Source organism: Sminthopsis crassicaudata, chromosome 3 (genome assembly GCF_048593235.1).
Source record: "Sminthopsis crassicaudata isolate SCR6 chromosome 3, ASM4859323v1, whole genome shotgun sequence".
NCBI classification, from domain to species: Eukaryota; Metazoa; Chordata; class Mammalia; order Dasyuromorphia; family Dasyuridae; genus Sminthopsis; species Sminthopsis crassicaudata.
The window spans coordinates 462255093-462273512 of NC_133619.1; positions in this window are offsets into that span (position 1 = coordinate 462255093).

Here is an 18420-nt window from a genome sequence, read left to right on the forward strand (position 1 = left end):
GAAAGGAAAGGAAAGGAAAGGAAAGGAAAGGAAGGAAAGGAAAGGAAAAGGAAAAAGGAAAGGAAAGGAAAGGAAAGGAAAGGAAAGGAAAGGAAAGGAAAAGGAAAGGAAAGGAAAGGAAAGGAAAGGAAAGGAAAGGAAAGGAAGGAAAGGAAAGGGAAAGGAAAGGAAAGGAAAGGAAAGGAAAGGAAGAAAGGAAAGGAAAGGAAAGGAAAGGAAAGGAAAGGAAAGGAAAGGAAAGGAAAGGAAAGAGAAAGGAAAGGAAAGGAAAGGAAAGGAAAGAAAGGAAAGGAAGGAAAGGAAAGAAAGGAAAGGAAGGAAAGGAAAGGAAAGGAAAGGAAAGAAAGGAAAGGAAAGGAAAGGAAAGGAAAAGGAAAGGAAAGGAAAGGAAAGGAAAGGAAAAGGAAAGGAAAGGAAGGAAAAGGAAAGGAAAGGAAAAGGAAAGGAAAGGAAGGAAAGGAAAGGACAGGCAAGGAAACACAAGGAAAATCACAAGAAAACACAAGAAAAACACAAGAAAACAAAATAAAGAAACTACTGATATTCTCTCCATTGGAGGTGACTTTCCTGGGTGCTCAACCACAAAATATTTAAGCTCTCTTGAAAGTGGGCAGTCCATAGTTTACCAGCCTAGATCACTGTCCCCAAGTAACTTCTGGGAGTATATAACTTACCCCACTTGGAAGCTGGGCCCTTTCCCTCAATTATAATTGGCTACCACATTTTGTGTGTCAAATCCTAGAAAGCAGAACCAGCAAAAAATATGCAGTGAAATAAGCTTAGCCTAAGAAACTTGTGAAATCAGCAAAAGAAATAAGATTTGTCTCACTGGTTTAAGGGCAATGCACTCTAGGACAAAAACTGTCCCAGCAAAAACAGCAACAAGCCCCACCTGAGCAAACCAATGGGACAATCTGAGGAAATCCCAACACTAGGATGACACATCTCCACCCTTCTACTTCAGCATAGCCAGGAAGCCAGGAATACACTCCAGATGCAAGAATCACCATGTGTTTCATTGTAGCTCAGACAAACAGGCATTCCCCAACTTCTATATCTCTACTTGATTCAACATAACAGTGGTCCTAAATGAATAGATATGCATCAACCCTATGGATTTCTAAGCAGAAAAAAAAAATATCTAGGCACCATCACCAACCCTTTTCCCACTCAAAAACATCAACATAACCCTAAACAGATAATCTCCAAAGGTTGAACACCACGTGCTTCAATGAAAACTCAGGGAAATGCAAAAACACCCCACAGGCTTCTATTTTACCAAATACTAACATCAGGACCTCACCTCAGCATCAAGTAAACTGTTAGAATCCTAAAACCTCTAGCACCTTCAGGCTTTCTCTCCCAACCCCTTCAGTGCAAAAAACAGACACCAGGGAACCCGGGACACCATCATCAGCACAGCATCAATTAAAGAGGTAGAGTCTGAAACTATTAATAAAAGAAGACTGGGGCAGTACTTTTGCATAGTGAGAGCAGACTTTTTAAATTTAAAATTAAAAGAAAGGAAAAAGGCCAAAAAATTAGCAAAAAAAAAAAAAAAAAAAAAAAAAGGAATGTCATAAAAACTTATCAAGGTGATAAGGAAGATCAAGATACAAGCTGAGAAGAGACAATATTATCAAAACAAATATAGGTAACCCCCCCAAAAATGAGAAGGGTCTTAAGTCCAGAAATAATTTGTGGAAAATCTTAAAAAAGAGCTTAAAAATCACATTAAAGAGGTAAAAGAAAAACTAGGGAAAGAAATTAGAATGAAATAAGAGAATTATGAGAAAAGAGTCAAAACTTGGAAAAATATAAAACTGCTTAAGATGTAGAATTGGCCAAATAGAAAAACATATACAAAAATCCACTGAAGAAAATGATTCTATAAAAAATACAATTGACCAAATGAAAAAGTACAAAAGCTAACTGGGGAAGATAACACCTTAACAGGTAGAATTGGGCAAGTGGAAGCTAATTGCATTATCAGACAAGAATCATTCAAACAAATTCAAAAGAAGGAAAAAAAATAGAAGAAAATGTAAAATACCTCGATGCAAATACAAGTCACCTGAAAAATAGATACAGGAGAAATAATCTCAGAATAATTGGATTACTTGAATGCCATAATCAGAAGAAGACTTGGATGGCACTTTTTAAAGAAATATTCAGGGAAAGCTGTCCTGATATTCTGGAAATAGAGAGAAAAATAGGCATTAAAAGAATCCACCAATCACCTCAGGAAATAGATCCCAAAATAAAAATTCCAAGGAACATTATAATCAAATAATAGAACCCTAAGGTCAAGGAAAATTTATTGTATATGGTCAGAAAGACCATATAATTCAAATATTGAGAACCACAATCAATATTACATAGGATTTGGTAGGTGCAACACTAAAGGATGGAAGGTCACATAACATGATATTCTAGAACGACTCTATATGTCTCTGTTTCAAATGTATTTCTTGTAAACAATATATAGTAGTGTTCTTATTTTTAATTCATTCTTCTAAATACTTCTGTTTGAAGAGAAAGTTCATTCCATGCATATTAATATGTAATTATGATTACTACTATGTTTATATATAATTATTATTAACTGTGTATTTCTCTGCATCTTATTTTCACCTTTTTATACTCTCTCCTCCATCTCCCTCCCTCTCTCCCTTCCTCTCTCTTCCCTCTCTTCCCTCTCTTTCTTTCTTTCTTTCTCTCTCTCTCTCTCTCTCTCTCTCTCTCTCTCTCTCTCTCTCTCCTCTATTTCCTTTTATTCTATTGCTCCTCACCTGACCACTGTTTTCCTCATTCTACCCTATCTTCAATCAGTGCCCCCCTTTTCTTTACCCCTTCCCCTTTTATTTCCCTATAAAGTAACATAATTTCTTTATGTAATTGAATCTATCTTGTTTCATCTTTGAACTAAAGTTACTGAGAGTAAGTTTCAATATTGTCCCATAGAGGGAAACTCTATGTAATAGACATTTTATGCTTCTTCAAATAATATAATTGGCTCTATTTTGTCTCTCACACCCTCTTCAACCAGAACAATCCTTTTTCCCCCACTGCTCAATTTTTTATAATCATCACATCAAAGTCAACTTATATCTATACCCTCTATGTATACTTCTTCTGACCTGACTGCCATAATTCAGAATGCAATTCTCAAGAGTTACAGGTAACACTTTAATATTATTAAGTAATATGTTTGCTTTTTGAGGCATTTTTCTGGCTACTTTTTTGTGTTTCTCTTTTTTCTAATAAATTTATTTATTTTAATATATATTGCTTTAGGGATCATGTTGGGAGAGAAAATTCAAGCAAAGGGGAAAAATATGGTAAAGATTAAAAAAAAAAAACAGAAAAAAATAAGTGAACATAGCATGTGTTCCTTTTCTGAATGTAGATGTCATTTTCTGTCATAAGTCTATTGGGATTGCTTTGAATCACTGAACCACTGAGAAAAACCAAGTCTTTCATAGTTGATCATGGCACATTCTTGCTATTATAGTATAAAATGTATTTCTGGTTCTGCTTGTTTTGCTCAGCATCAGTATATATATATATATATATATATATATATATATATATATATATATATATATATATATATATATATATATATATATATATGTGTGTGTGTGTGTGTGTGTGTGTGTGTGTGTGTGTGTGTGTGTGTGTAATTTTTTCCATGTATCCACCAGTCTATTTATTAATCAATACCAAATGGTTTTGATGCCTGCTGCTTTATAATATGATTTTAAGTTTGGTATTACTAAACCATCATCCTGTGCACTTTTTTGCATTAATTCCCTTGACATTCTTGATTTTTTTTCTTCTAGATGGATTTTTTTTCTAGTTTTATACAATAAATTTTTGAGTTTGATTGGTATATCACTGAACAAGTAGACCAAATTATGGAGAATTATCATTTATTATATTAGCTCAGCCTAGCTATGAGAAATAGATATTTTTCCAATTGTTTAGATCTGACTTTATTTAGAAAAGTGTTTTGTAATTGTATTCATATAGTTCTTGGGTTTATCTTGGCAGTTAGACTTCCAAGTATTTTATTTTGCCTACAGTGATTTTATGTGGAATTTTTCATTCTATCTCTTGTTGTTGGGTTTTATCAGTAATATATATATATATATATATATATATATATATATATATATATATATATATATATATATATAAATGCTGATGATTTTATTTCTGAAACTTTGCTAAGGCTGTTGTTTCCACTAGGTTTTTGCATTATTTTCTAGAATTCTATATTTCCATATCATTTGCAAAGAGTGAGAGTTTTATTTTCTCATTGCCTATTCTAATTCCTTTAATTTCTTTTATCTTTGCTTATTGATAAAGCCAATATTTCTAGTACAATGTTGAAAAATAGTGGTGATCATGGGTATCCTTGTGCTACTCCTGATCTTATTGGGAATGCATCCAGCTTCTGTTACTCTTGAATCTTATATTTGAACATCAAATTTTCTGTTCAGCTCTGGTCTTTTCATCATGAAAGTTTGAAATTCCCTTGTTTCATTGAATATCCATCTTTTTTTCCTGAAAGATAAGGCTCACTTTTACTGGGTAATTGATTCTTGATTGTGATCCTAGCACTTTCCTTTCCAGAATGTAATCTTTTGAGCTCTATGATCCTTTAATATAGCAGACGCTAAATGCTGTGTAATTCTGAATCCTTGATATTTAAATTGTTTTGAGTTTCTTACAATATTTTCTACTTGACTTGAAAGTTCTAAAATTTGACTACAGTATTCCTTATAATTTTAATTTGAGGATCACTTTCAGGAGCTCATCACTGGATGCTTTCAATTACTATTTTATCCTGTGTTTCTAAGATACTAAGATATTTTTGCTTGATGGTTTCTTGAAAGATGCTTCCCAGACACTGATATGTTGTTGGTGGAATTGTGAACTAATCCAACCATTCTGGAGAGCAATTTGGAACTATGCTCAAAAAGTTATTAAACTGTGCATACCCTTTGATCCAGCAGCGTTACTACTGGGCTTATATGCCAAGGAGATCTTATAGAAAGGAAAGGGACCTGTATGTGCCAAAATGTTTGTGGCAGCCCTCTTTGTAGTGGCCAGAAAACTGAAAATTGAGTGGATGTCCATCAATTGAAGAATGGCTGAATAAATCGTGGTATGTGAATGTTATGGAATATTATTGTTCTGTAAGAAATGATCAGCAGGATGATTTCAGAGAGAACTGGAGAGACTTACACGAACTGATTCTAAGTGAAATGATGAGAACCAGGAAGTCATTATACACTTCAACAACAATAACATATGATGATCAATACTGATGGGACATGGCTCTCTTCAACAATGAGATGATCCAAATCAGTTCTAATTGTTCAGTAATGAAGAGAACCAGCTACATCCAGCAAAAGAACTGTGGGAAATGAGAGTAGAACACAACACAGCATTTCCACTCTTTCTGTTATTATCTGTTTGCATTTTTGTTTTCCTTCTCAGATTTTTACCTTCTTTTTAAATCCGATTTTTCTTGTGCAGCAAGATAACTTGTATAAATATGTATACATATATTTTATTTAACATATACTTTAACATATTTAACATGTATTGGACTACCTGCCATCATTTTTTACCTATTTTTCCTTCTTCTCTTATTTGATAAATAATTTTAACTCTTCAAGGAATACTAATTGGGATTGAATGTCATTCAGTTTGTTTTTTAGAGGCTGTTCTTGTAATTGTTTTGGCTTTATTTTCTTTTTCTAACTTGTCCCTTAATTTTTCTCTGTCACTAAAATAGTTTTTTATGGTCAGGTTCCATTTGGTTATTGTTTATTAATTTTCCACCCTATTTCTTGATATGAAACTTTATGCTATTGTTGGTCTCCATTTCCCATATAGAGTTCAGTGAAGGAGCTCTGTATTACACTTTAGACTTTTTCCACACTACTGTTTTCAGTGATAGTTCTGTGGATATGGAATTTTTGGTACTTTCTAGAGGAAGTGGTTATCTTTAACTACAGAGCTCCCAAAAACGCTGCTGCTTCTGTCATCATTATCTAGTCCTATCACTGCTGTTTCATCCACATGGACACAATGTCAGCCTACCTCTCTATATCACAGATCTACCTCTTTTTAAATTATTCAGCCAAGTTCAGTTGAAAGAATGCCTCACTCTGTAGAGGGCCAAAAATACTGGGGGAACTCTAGGTGAGGTATAAGACTCTTCAACCCAGAGGGAACCTGCTGACAATGTCTAATTTGGCTCCCCATCTCCCCTAAAGACTCTTGGCCTTCTTGAGAAGTCAGAGCGCAGTGACAACCGGTTTTGTAATTGAGATAGAGTGTTACCAAGTAGAAAAGATTCATCTACATAAATCAGCAAGTTGTTTAGGTGGTCCTGCATGTGCTGTACAGTTAGCACATGCACAGCATTGCTTTGGTTATATAAGGATAGAATATATAAGGCTGAGAGAATTTGGCATAAATGGGTTCCATCTTCAACCATCCATGTCCCGCCTCTTCATTCCTCTTCCAAGATCAAGGACTCAGGCTAGTACCCAGATCTTCCAGAAAGCTCATCTGGACACAGCACCACTCTGATCTTTTTTTTTTTTTTTTTTTTTTTTTTTTGGCTTTGTCACTACAAAATTGATTTGAGGCATTATTTTAAGGCTGTTTTAATGGGAATGTTGAGAGAACTCAGATGAGTGCTCCTTTACTCTGCCATCTTGGTTCCATCTCCAGAAGACTGAATAGTTGCTTTCCCACATTCTCTTCATTGTCTAATAGTAATTCATAATTATCAATATTTAAACAATATATCCTTTTTTTCTTTTTCTTTTTTTTGGGGGGGGGGGAGGAGCGAGGTGAATGAGTGTTTTCTGTCAGGACAACTTTTTTCCTGCATAATGTCTCATTTATAATGCATTTACCTTCAATCAATGAGTATTAACTCTTCAAAGCACTCAGTATACTAAGTCCAAATCAGTCTTTATTCTTAAGAACCAACAGCTCTCCAGAGAAGCAACAGTTAAGTAGTGAACAAAAGGCTAGTTTGGAGTTAAAAAGAACTAAGTACATAAATATTGCCTTAAATACTTATCCAGCTGTGTGATCCCAAGTAAGTCATTTAACCATTATAATCCTCAGTTTTCTTGTCTGAAAAATTCTTATTTTATATTAAAAACAATCTATCTGAGAGAGGAAGACCATCAGAGTCTATGTGCTATTTACATTCCACTGGAATCAATCTGAGTTCAAGTAAAGACCTGATGAGGCTTGGCCTATGACATATTGCTGGTCCAATATATCCAGAATGATATGGATTTTATGTCCTTAAGGAAGAAATCTATTTCATAAACCCCACAATATCTTACAAGATTTCAGTGATTTAAGAAAAGGAAATGTAAAATTTTAAGTTGGAGATAATTTTAGAAGGAATACACTAGCTTAAAGGGAATAGAATAGGCCTTCTGTAGAATACAAGATTTTAGCTAGGACAAGAATGACTACAGGAAATAAAGGAGACAGAGATGAGGAAAGGATCATTCCAGGCTCTGGGGACAATAAAGGAAAATGCCCAGAGTCAAGAGATTCAGTGTCTTTTATAAGACAATAAGTACAACAATGTTACTGGACTGCAGAGAATTTGAAAGCAATATGATCTAAAAAGTCTTAAAAGTAAAGGGGGTTCATATTATAAAGGGCTTTAAATACTAAACAGGATTTTATATTTTATCTCAGAAGAAATAATAAGCCATTGAAATTTGTTACCTAGTGAGTGATTTGGTCAGACTTTAGGAAGATAAGTTTGACATCAGAATAGGGAATGAACAGAAACGAGGAGAGTTCAGAAAGGGGGACAAACCAAAAGCTTAGTGCACTTGTATAAACATAAGGTGATTGAGGCTTATACCAGAGTGGCAGCAATGTCACAAAAAGGGGGGAGGAGTGGAGGGTATATTAGAGATGTTATGTAGATAAACTCAATAAGACTTAATTTCTCATTTGGATGTGAAAATGAGAAAGGGAGGATTTGAAGATTACAACTAAGTTGTGATCCTGTGTAACAGATTGGTAATAGAGTCCATGATACACAAAAGGCCAAGAAAATATTTTTAAGGAATTCATTTTTATCTTCAATTCTTAACTCCACCTCATGCATGTCATGACAAGAGTCTGAAGAGAAAAAAAGTTCTTTTTTATATCATTTTAGGTATCATATTATTATATTATATGAACTACATTATTATTATGTGTTCTTTCTATTTATAAAGGTATATATAAATGCAGACTCAAACAGCATATAATAAAATTATTATTCCATGTGTCAGAGACTCTCATAAATAGAGAATATTGCATACAAATAAATATACACACATTCATATGTGTGCATAAATATATAAAACACACAGAAAACAACAGACAGACAGACAAGCAGAAGGAGATAAGAAATTGTTTTTTACTATATATACTTGCCTTGATATACTGATAAAGGATCTATTTTGCACCGAACAGAATGCTTGTATTTGATTATGAAAGGTCAAAAGTTTTCAATCTTGTTTCTGATAGTAGCTGTTATAGGATGAAAATGGGATAAAATTACCCAACTTACAATAAAAAGCCTAAGGCAGAGGTCTGATCCAATGACACTTTATTAAAGAGTCCATTATTTCTTCTAATGAAGTAGACCTTAGATCTTCCTCATGATTTGAGATGCCTCTTCCTTCCAGGGTCCTATTTTTAAAGGGCTAGATGTCCAGTCCTTCCAGAATAGCCATTTCAAAAACAGAATAATTCCTTTGATTGACATGTGATGCATAAGTAAAATAAGCAGGATACCAAATTCTTTGCAAATATCAAAGCATCATAAAATGTGTATATTATTGTTTAACATATTGATTTATAGTATAAAAGGTTAAATGAAGAAAGTAGACCCTACTGGTTGCAGAAAATCTTTTAGTTGCAAAACAATCATATATGTGTCTAGAGTAGAAAAAAGAGCAATATAGCTCATATAAGGGTACTTTCCCACTGATTTGAGATGCATTAGTCCCATTGAAAAAGTGTTGTGTTAGTTCTGGGTTTAACAATAGAAGAAAATTATGTCTTCAAGTTATTAAATACATGTCTAACTCTAGTGTTGACTGATTTTATCTACTTCAGTAGGTTGGCTAGAGATACTTTTAAAATGAAAAAGCTAAGGGAAGAGTGCCAAAAGTGTAGCACAAAACTGAATAATGGTCATTAGTCTTTTGTTGAGATGCCATTAAAGGAGTTGAAAGACTAAAAATATTTTTTCTGAGGATTTTTCCAGAACTCTAAAATTCTTTAAGTTCTATGGAGTTATAATCTCTACCAGGTTGAGTAAATCACTATGGTTGATGCTATGACAGCCAGAACTTATTTGATTACATGAACCCAATTCTTTTTTCTCTTCTTCCTCCTTTCCTTCTCCTCCTTTTCCTTCTCCTCCTACTCCTTCTTCACTTCCTAATTTTTAAAGTATTCAAATAAACTGGTTACTTGTGAAGGATCTTTGTTTTGAGGCTATAGTTGAATATAGTATCTAACTATTCTAGACTTGACAGCTTTGAGAACAGAATTTGATTTTTCCTTATTTCTACATGATGGATAGATAGTGTATTGAGCAACATCATCCAGCATGATTTAAACAATGAGGAAGCATGTTCTTTTCTAAGTACTTCACAATATGTTTTTTTCCCTTTTATTTTGTTTTTCAGTTCAGTCATTCAGGAGATTGCTTTCTGGGTCACTGGTTCAGATGAAAGTGAGTATTCATCAATTGTTTCAGTTGCCTGTATGATGCCTGGAATACTTGATTTCTCTGAGTCAGAATTAAATCAATAATATTAAGAAAAGCCCTTAGAGGAAAATAGGGACTTGAAACAACTAGATTCTAGTAATTTACACTAGCAAACTGAAAGAGAGGAATCATAGGATAAGGGCTGAAAATTGATCAGTTTGAAAATCAAAAGAGGTTTTCTTGTGATTTCCCTACCTTCCAACTCATGATAAAGAGAAAGATCCTTTCCCAAATGTATCTATCTGCATCTGCATCAAGAATGTGTCAGATCCAATGTGTACTCAATAGCATTGCCTTCCTTCTGTTATCCAAATGGTTGCTAGCAATTTACTGGCTGAAAACTTGAGGAGCCATCACAAAGGAAAGCAGGATTTCATATGTGTACATTATATATGTGTACATTAGACAGGCATGAATAAAATGCATTAGTCACATCCACTAGAACTATTTTATTGTAATTGAATACAGCCAACTTTCCCAGAAACTAATCCACAAGAAGAATGTCCTTCTACCCCAAATCCTAACTTAAGGTCTAGAATGAGTAAGCATATAGTCCTTTGATATTAAAACAACTGGCAACAAAATTCAATTGGACATATACAAAAAGAGGTTAAAAAAAAGTAAAGGAAGAAAATAAGACATTAAAAATCAGAACTGAAAAAATGGAAATGAATGATTCTTTAAGACATCAAGAATCAGTCGAGCAAAAAAAAAAAAGGAAAAAAATAGAAAAAAATATTAAATATCTACTTGGAAAAACAACAGACCTGGAAAAATAGATCTAGGATAGAAAATCTAAGGATTATTGGGATCCCTGAAAATCATGATGAACAAAGAGCCTAGACAGTATTTTTCAGGAAATCATCAAAGAAAACTGCCCAGATGTAATAGAAGTAGAAGATAAAATAAGCATTGAAAGAATTCATCAAACACATTCTGAAAGAGACCTCAAAATAAAAACTCCAAGTAATATTGTGACCAAATTTCAGAATTATCAGACTAAGGAAAAAATATTTCAAGCAGTCATAAAAAAACAATTGAAATATAAAGGAGCCACAGTAAGGATCACTCAGAATCCAGCAGCTTCCATAATATGGGATCAAAGGGCCTGGAATCTGATATTCTGAAAGGTAAAAGAAATGGAATGAAGTCAAGAATAAACAACCCAGCTAAGCTGAGCATTTTTATCCAGGGAAGAAAATGGACATTCAATGAAACAGGTGAATTCCATTTGTTTCTAATGAAAAAACCAGAGCTAAACAAAAAATTGACCTCCAAATATAGGATTCAAGAATAGCATAGAAAGATAAAAGGAACTCTTGAAAACTGTATTTCTGTTATGGGCATACATAAAGAGCTCATGTATAAATTTATTTTATTGTTATAATATAAAAAAGGCAGTTAGAAGTGGAAAGAGGATTGTATCAGAAAAAGGGAAAAGTAGAGGCAAAAACAGGGAAATTATATTTCACGAACAGGCAAAGGAAACCTATTGTATATAATGGAAATAAGGTAGGGGGATGTGAACCTTACTCTCATCAAATGTGGCTCAAAGAGAAAATATTAGATATATTTAGTTTAGTGAAAAATGGGGATAGGAAAGAGAAGCTATGATAGAGAATAACAACGTCCTGAAATTTGAGTTGGAAAAAATAAAGAATTCACGGGAAGTGCAGGGAAACAAAATTTGAGAATTAGAAAAGGTTAAAAAAATCACAGGAAAGTAGGATTTTTGAACTGGAAAAGATAAAAAAAGTCTTAAGAAAGTAGGATTTCTGAATTGGAAAAAGAAAACAACTCACTAAAAAAATTAGTGAAATGGAAAAAAATTCAACAGACCAAAATAATTCATTTAAAAACTCAATTAGACATATACAAAAAGAACTAAAAAATGTGAATGAAGAAAATAACTCATTAAAAATCAGGATGGAACCAAGAGAAATGAATGATTAAATGAGAAACCAAGAATCAGTCAAACAAAACAAAACAAAACAAAACAAAACAAAACAAAATGAAAAGCTGGAGAATAATGTCAAATAAACTTACTGGGAAAATCTATAGACCTGGAAAATAGATCTAGGAGAGATAATCTGAGGATCATTGGACTTCCCGAAAACTATGACCAAAAAAAGAGTCTAGATTCTATTTTACAGGAAATCATCAAAGAGAACTGTCCAGTGATAATAGAAACAGAAGTGAAAATAGGTGTTGAAAGAATTCATCGCACACCTTCTGAAAAAGACCCTAAAAAAAGAACCCCACAGAACATTGTGGCTAAGCTGCAGAACTACCAAACTAAGGAAAAAATATTACAAGCAGCCAGGAAAAAAAAAAAAAACAATTCAAATACTGAGGTGCCACAATAAGGTAGCATAAACAATGAAGCCATATCAATACTAAAGATATATGCAACAAGTGGTATACCATCTAACTTCCTAAAGGAAAATTTAAGAGAGTTGCAACAAGAAATAGACAGACAGCAAAACTATAATAGTGGGAGATCTCAACCTTGCACTCTCAGAATTAGACAAATCAAACCACAAAACAAATAAGAAATAAATTAAAAAGGTAACTAGAAAATTAGAAAAACTAGGTATGATAGACCTTTGGAGAAAATTGAATGTTGAAACTGAATAAGATCATCTTAAAGAATGACTGGGTGAAACAACAAATTAGAAAAATAATTAATAATTTCACCCAAGATAATGACAATGATGAGACATCATACCAAAATTTGTGGGATGCAGCTAAAGCGGTAATAAGGGGAAATTTTATATCTTTAGAGGCTTATTTGAACAAAATAGAGAAAGAGAAGATTAATGAATTGGGCCTGCAATTTAAAAAGCTAGAAAAAGACCAAATTAAAAACCTCCAACAAAAAAACAAACTTGAAATACTAAAATTAAAAGGAGAAATCAATAATACTGAAAGTAAAAAATAAACAAAAACAAAAAAAAACTATTGAATTGATAAATAAAACCAAGAGTTGGTTTTATTAAAAAGCCAATAGTTTAGACAAACCTTTGGTAAATCTGATCAGAAAAAGGAAAGAGGAAAAACAAATTGTTAGTCTTACAAATGAAAAGGGGGATCTTTCCACTAATGAAGAGGAAATTAGAGAAATAATAAGGAATCACTTTGCCCAATTTTATGCCAATAAATTTGATAACTTAAGTGAAATGGATGACTTCCTCCAAAAATATAGGCTTCCTAGATTAACAGAGGAGGAGATAAATTGCTTAAATTGTCCCATTTCAGAAAAAGAAATAGAAAAAGCTATTAATCAGCTTCCTAGGAAAAAATCCCCAGGAAGAGATGGATTTACATTTGAATTCTATCAAACATTTAAAAAACAATTAGCCCCAATGTTATATAAAGTATTTTAAAAAATAGGGCATGAAGGAATCCTACCTAACTCCTTTTATAATACCTAATCCAAGTAGGTTGAAAACAAAGAAAGAAATTATAAACCAATCACTGTAATGAATATTGATGCAAAAATCTTAAATAAAATATTAGCAAAAAAATTACAGAAAATCATCACCAAGATAATATACCATGTCCAAGTAGGATTTATACTAGGAATGCAGGGCTGCTTCAATATTAGAAAAACTATTAGCATAATTGACTATATCAATAACCAAATTAATAAAAAAACATATGACCATATCAATAGATATAGAAAATGCATTTGATAAAATCCAGTCACCATGCCTATTAAAATCAATTGAGAGTATAGGAATAAATGGACTTTTCCTTAAAATACTTAGTATCATCTTTAAAAAACTATCAGTAAGCATCATATGTAATGGGGATAAGCTAGAACCATTCCTAATATGATCAGGACTAAAACAAGGTTGCCCACTATCACCATTACTATTCAACATTGTATTTAAAATGCTAGCTTTGGCAATAAGAGCTGAGAAAGAGATTAAAGGAATTAGAGTAGATAATGAAGAAACTCTTTGCTAATGATGTGTAGGTATACTCAGAGAACCCCAGAGATTCTACTAAAAAGCTATTACAAATAAACTACACCCTTAGCAAAGTTTCGATAAAAAATAAACCCACATAAGTCATCAGCATTCTTATATATCACCAACTAAATCCAACAGTTACAGTTACAAAGAGAAATTTCATTTAAAGTAACTACTAATAGCATAAAATATTTAAAAATCTATCTGCCAAGGGAAAATCAGAAACTACATGAACAAAACTACAAAACACTTTCCATCCAAAATAAGTCTAATCTAACCAATTGGAAAAATATTAAATGCTATTGGATAGGGTGAGCAAATATAATAAAAATGTCAATTCTACCTAACATAATTTATTTATTTAGCACTATACCAGACTCCCAAAAAACTATTTTAACAACCTAGAAAAAATAACAACAAAGTTCATATGGAAAAACAAAAGGTCAAGAATTTCAAGGGAATTAATAAGAAAAAAAAATAAATGAAGATGGCCTAGCTATACCAGATCTAAAATTATATTATAAATCAGCAGTTACCAAAACCATTTGGTATTGGCTAAGAAATAGACTAGTTGATCAGTGGAATAGGTTAGGTCCAAAGGACAAAATAATCAATAACTTTAATAATCTAGTGTTTGACAAACCCAAGGACCCCAGTTTTTGGGATAAGAACTCAATGTTTGACAAAAATTGCTGGGAAAATTGGAAATTAATATGGCAGAAACTAGTCGTTGGCCCACACTTAACACTGTACACCAAGGTCAGGTCAAAATGGGTTAATGACCTAGGCATAAAGAATGAGAATATAAATAAATTAGAGGAACATAGGATAGTTTATCTCTCAGACCTGTGGAAGAGGAATGAATATATGTCCAAAGGAGAACTAGAGATCATTGATCACAAAGTAGAAAACTTTGATTATATCAAATTGAAAAGGTTTTGTACAAACAAAACTAATGCAGATAAGATTAGAAGGGAAACAATAAATTGGAAAAGATTTTTATAGTCAAAGGTTCCGATAAAGGCCTCATTTCCATAATATATATAGAGAATTGACTCTAATTTATAAGAAATCAAGCCAATTTCCAATTGATAAATGGTCAAAGATATGAACAGACAATTCTGAGATGAAGAAATTGAAACTATTTCTAGCCATATGAAAAGATGCTCCAAGTCATTATTAATCAGAGAAATGCAAATTAAGACAACTCTGAGATACCACTACACACCTGTCAAATTGGCTAGAATGACAGGGAAAGGTAATGCAGAATGTTGGAGGGGATGTGGGAAAACAGGGACACTGATACATTGTTAGTGGAATTGTGAATACATCCAGCCATTCTGGAGAGCAATTTGGAACTATGCTCAATAAGTTATCAAACTGTGACCCAGTAGTGTTACTCCTGGGTTTATATCCCAAATAGATCTTAAAGAAGGGAAAGGGACTTGTATGTGTAAGAATGTTTGTGGCAGCCTTCTTTGTGGTGGCCAGAAATTGGAAACTGAGTGGCTGCCCATCAATTGGAAAATGGTTGAATAAATGTGGAATATTATTGCTCTGTTAAGAAATGACCAACAAGATGTTTTCAGAAAGGCCTGGGGAGACTTACATGTTCTGATGCTGAGTGAAATGAGCAGCATCATGAAATCATGATATACTTCAACAATAATACTATATGATGATCAATTCTGATGAATATGGCCATCTTAAACAATGAGATGAACGAAATCAGTTCCAATAGAGCAATAATGAACTGAACCATCTATACCCAGCAAGAGAACTCTGAGAGATGACTATAAACCACTGCATAGAATTCCCAATACCCCTATTTTTGTCTGCCTGCATTTTTGATTTCCTTCACAGGCTAATGGTACACTATTTTAAAGTCTGATTCCTTTTGTACAGCAAAACAACTGTTTGGACATGTATACATATATTGTACTTAATTTATACTTTAACATATTTAACATGTATTGGTCAACCTGCCATCTGGGGGAGGGGGAGAGGGGAAGGAGGGGCAAAATTGGAACAAAAAGCTTAGCAATTGTCAGTATTGTAAAATTACCCATGCATATATCTTGTAAATAAAAAACTATAATAATAAAAATTAAAAAAAACAAATTTTTAAAAATTAAAAAAAGAAATGCTAGCTTCAGCAATGAGTTGATAAAGATATTACAGCAATTCAAGTAGGTAATGAGGAAACTAAATTATCACTCTTTGCAGATCATATAATGGTGTACTTAGAGAACCCCAGAGATTCAACTAAAAAGCTATTAGAAATAATCCACAATGTAAGCAAAATTGCAGCATATAAAATAAATCCACATAAGTCATCAGCATACTTACATATCACTAACAAAATCCAACAGCTAGAGATCCAAAGAGAAATTGGATATAAATTAACTGCCGATAGTATAAAATATTTGGGAATCTATCTGCCAAGGGAAAGTCAGGAACTTTATGAGCAAAACTACAAATCACTTTTTCACGCAAATGAAGTCAGATATAACCAATTCGGAAAATATTAAGTGCTCTTTGATAGGCCAATATAATGTAGATGACAATACTATCTGAACTAATTTATTTAGTGGTATACTAATCAGATTGCCAAAAAAACTCTTTTAATGACCTAGAAAAAAAAAAATTCATCTGGAAGAACAAAAGGTCAAGACTTTCAAGGGAATTAATTAAAAAAAAAAAAAAATCAAAAGAAGGTGACCTAGTTGTACCAGATCTAAAACTACATTATAAAGCAGTGGTCACCAAAACCATTTTGTATTGGCTAAGAAATAGATGAGGTGATAAGTGGAATAGGTTAGGTTCAACAAAATAGTCAATAACTATAATAATCTAGTATTTGACAAATTCAAAGACCCCAGCTTTTGAGTAAGTATTCACTGGTTGACAAAAACTTTTGGCTAAGAAATAAACTAGTTGATCAGTGGATTAGGTTAGGTTCAAAGGACAAAACAGTCAATAACTTTAATAATCTAGTCTTTGATGAGCCCAAAAAAACCCAGCTTTTGGGATAAGAACTCAATGTTTAACAAAAATTGCTGGGAAAATTGGAAATTAGTATGGCAGAAACTAGGCATTGACCCACACTTAACACATACACCAATATAAGGTCAAAATGGGTTAAAGAATGAGGTTATAAATAAATTAGAAGAACATAGGATAGTTTACTTCTTAGACCTGTGGAAGAGGAAGAAATTTTGTGACCAAAGAAGAACTAGAGATCATTATTTATCACAAAATATAAAATTTGGTTATATCAAGTTAAATTTTTTTTTGCACAAACAAAGTGAATGCAGACAAGGGTAAAAGGGAAGCAATAAATAGGAAAAAAAACATTTTTATAGTCAAAGGGTCTATTAAAGGCCTCATTTCCAAAATATATAGAGAATTGCCTCTAATTTATAAGAAATCAAGCCATTCTCCAGTTGATAAATAGTCAAAAGATATGAACAGACAATTTTCAGATGACTAAATGGAAGCTATTTCTAGCCAATGAAAAGATGCTCCAAATCATTATTGATCAAAATAATGCAAATTTAGGCAATACTGAGATACCACTATACACCTCTCAGATTGACTAGGATGACAGAAAAAGATAATGATGAATGCTGTGGGGATGTGGGAAAACTAGGGCACTGACAAACATTGTTGCTGGAATTCTGAATGTATCCAACCATTCTGGGGAGCAATTTGGAATTATGCTCAAAAAGTTATGCTCACTGTTCAATGATCCAGCAGTGTTACTTCTGGGCTTATAACACAAAGAGATCTTAAAGAAAGGAAAAAGACCCATATGTGCAAAAATGTTTGTGGCAGCCCTTTTTGTAGTGGTTAGAAACTGGAAATTGAATGGATGCTAATCAATTGGAGAATGGCTAAGTTGTGGTATATGAATATTATGGAATATTATTGTTCTATTATAAATGACCAGCAGGATATTTCAGAAATGCCTGGACAGACTTACATGAACTGATGCTGAGTGAAATGAGCAGAACCAGGAGATCATTATATACTTCAACAACAATAATATATGATGATTAATTCTGATGGATGTGGCTCTATTCAACAATGAGATGAAACAAATCAGTTCCAATTGTTCAATAATGAAGAAAACCAGCTACACCAGGGAAAGAATTATGGGAAATTTGTGTGGACCACAAGTAGCATGTCCACTCTTTCTGTTATTATCTATTTGAATATTTGTTTTCCTTCTCATGTTATTTTTATCTTATTTCTAAATGTGATTTTTCTTGTTCAGCAAGATAACTGTATAAATATGTATACATATATTTCATTTAACATATACTTTAACATATTTGACATGTATTGGTCCTCCTGCCATCTAGGAGTGGGGTTGGGGGGAAGGAGAGGAACAGTTGAAACAGCAGGTTTTGCAAGGGTCAGTGCTGAAAAATTACCCATGCATGTGTCTCACAAATAAAAAGCTGTAATAAAAAAAATCAAAAAGTATAAGTACTTCCAACAACAACAACAACAACAAAAATAACTGGCAGATCTGTTGTTTGAAAGCCTCATCCCTGAAGGGTTGTTGAAAGTCTCATTGAGCTCCTAAATGAATTC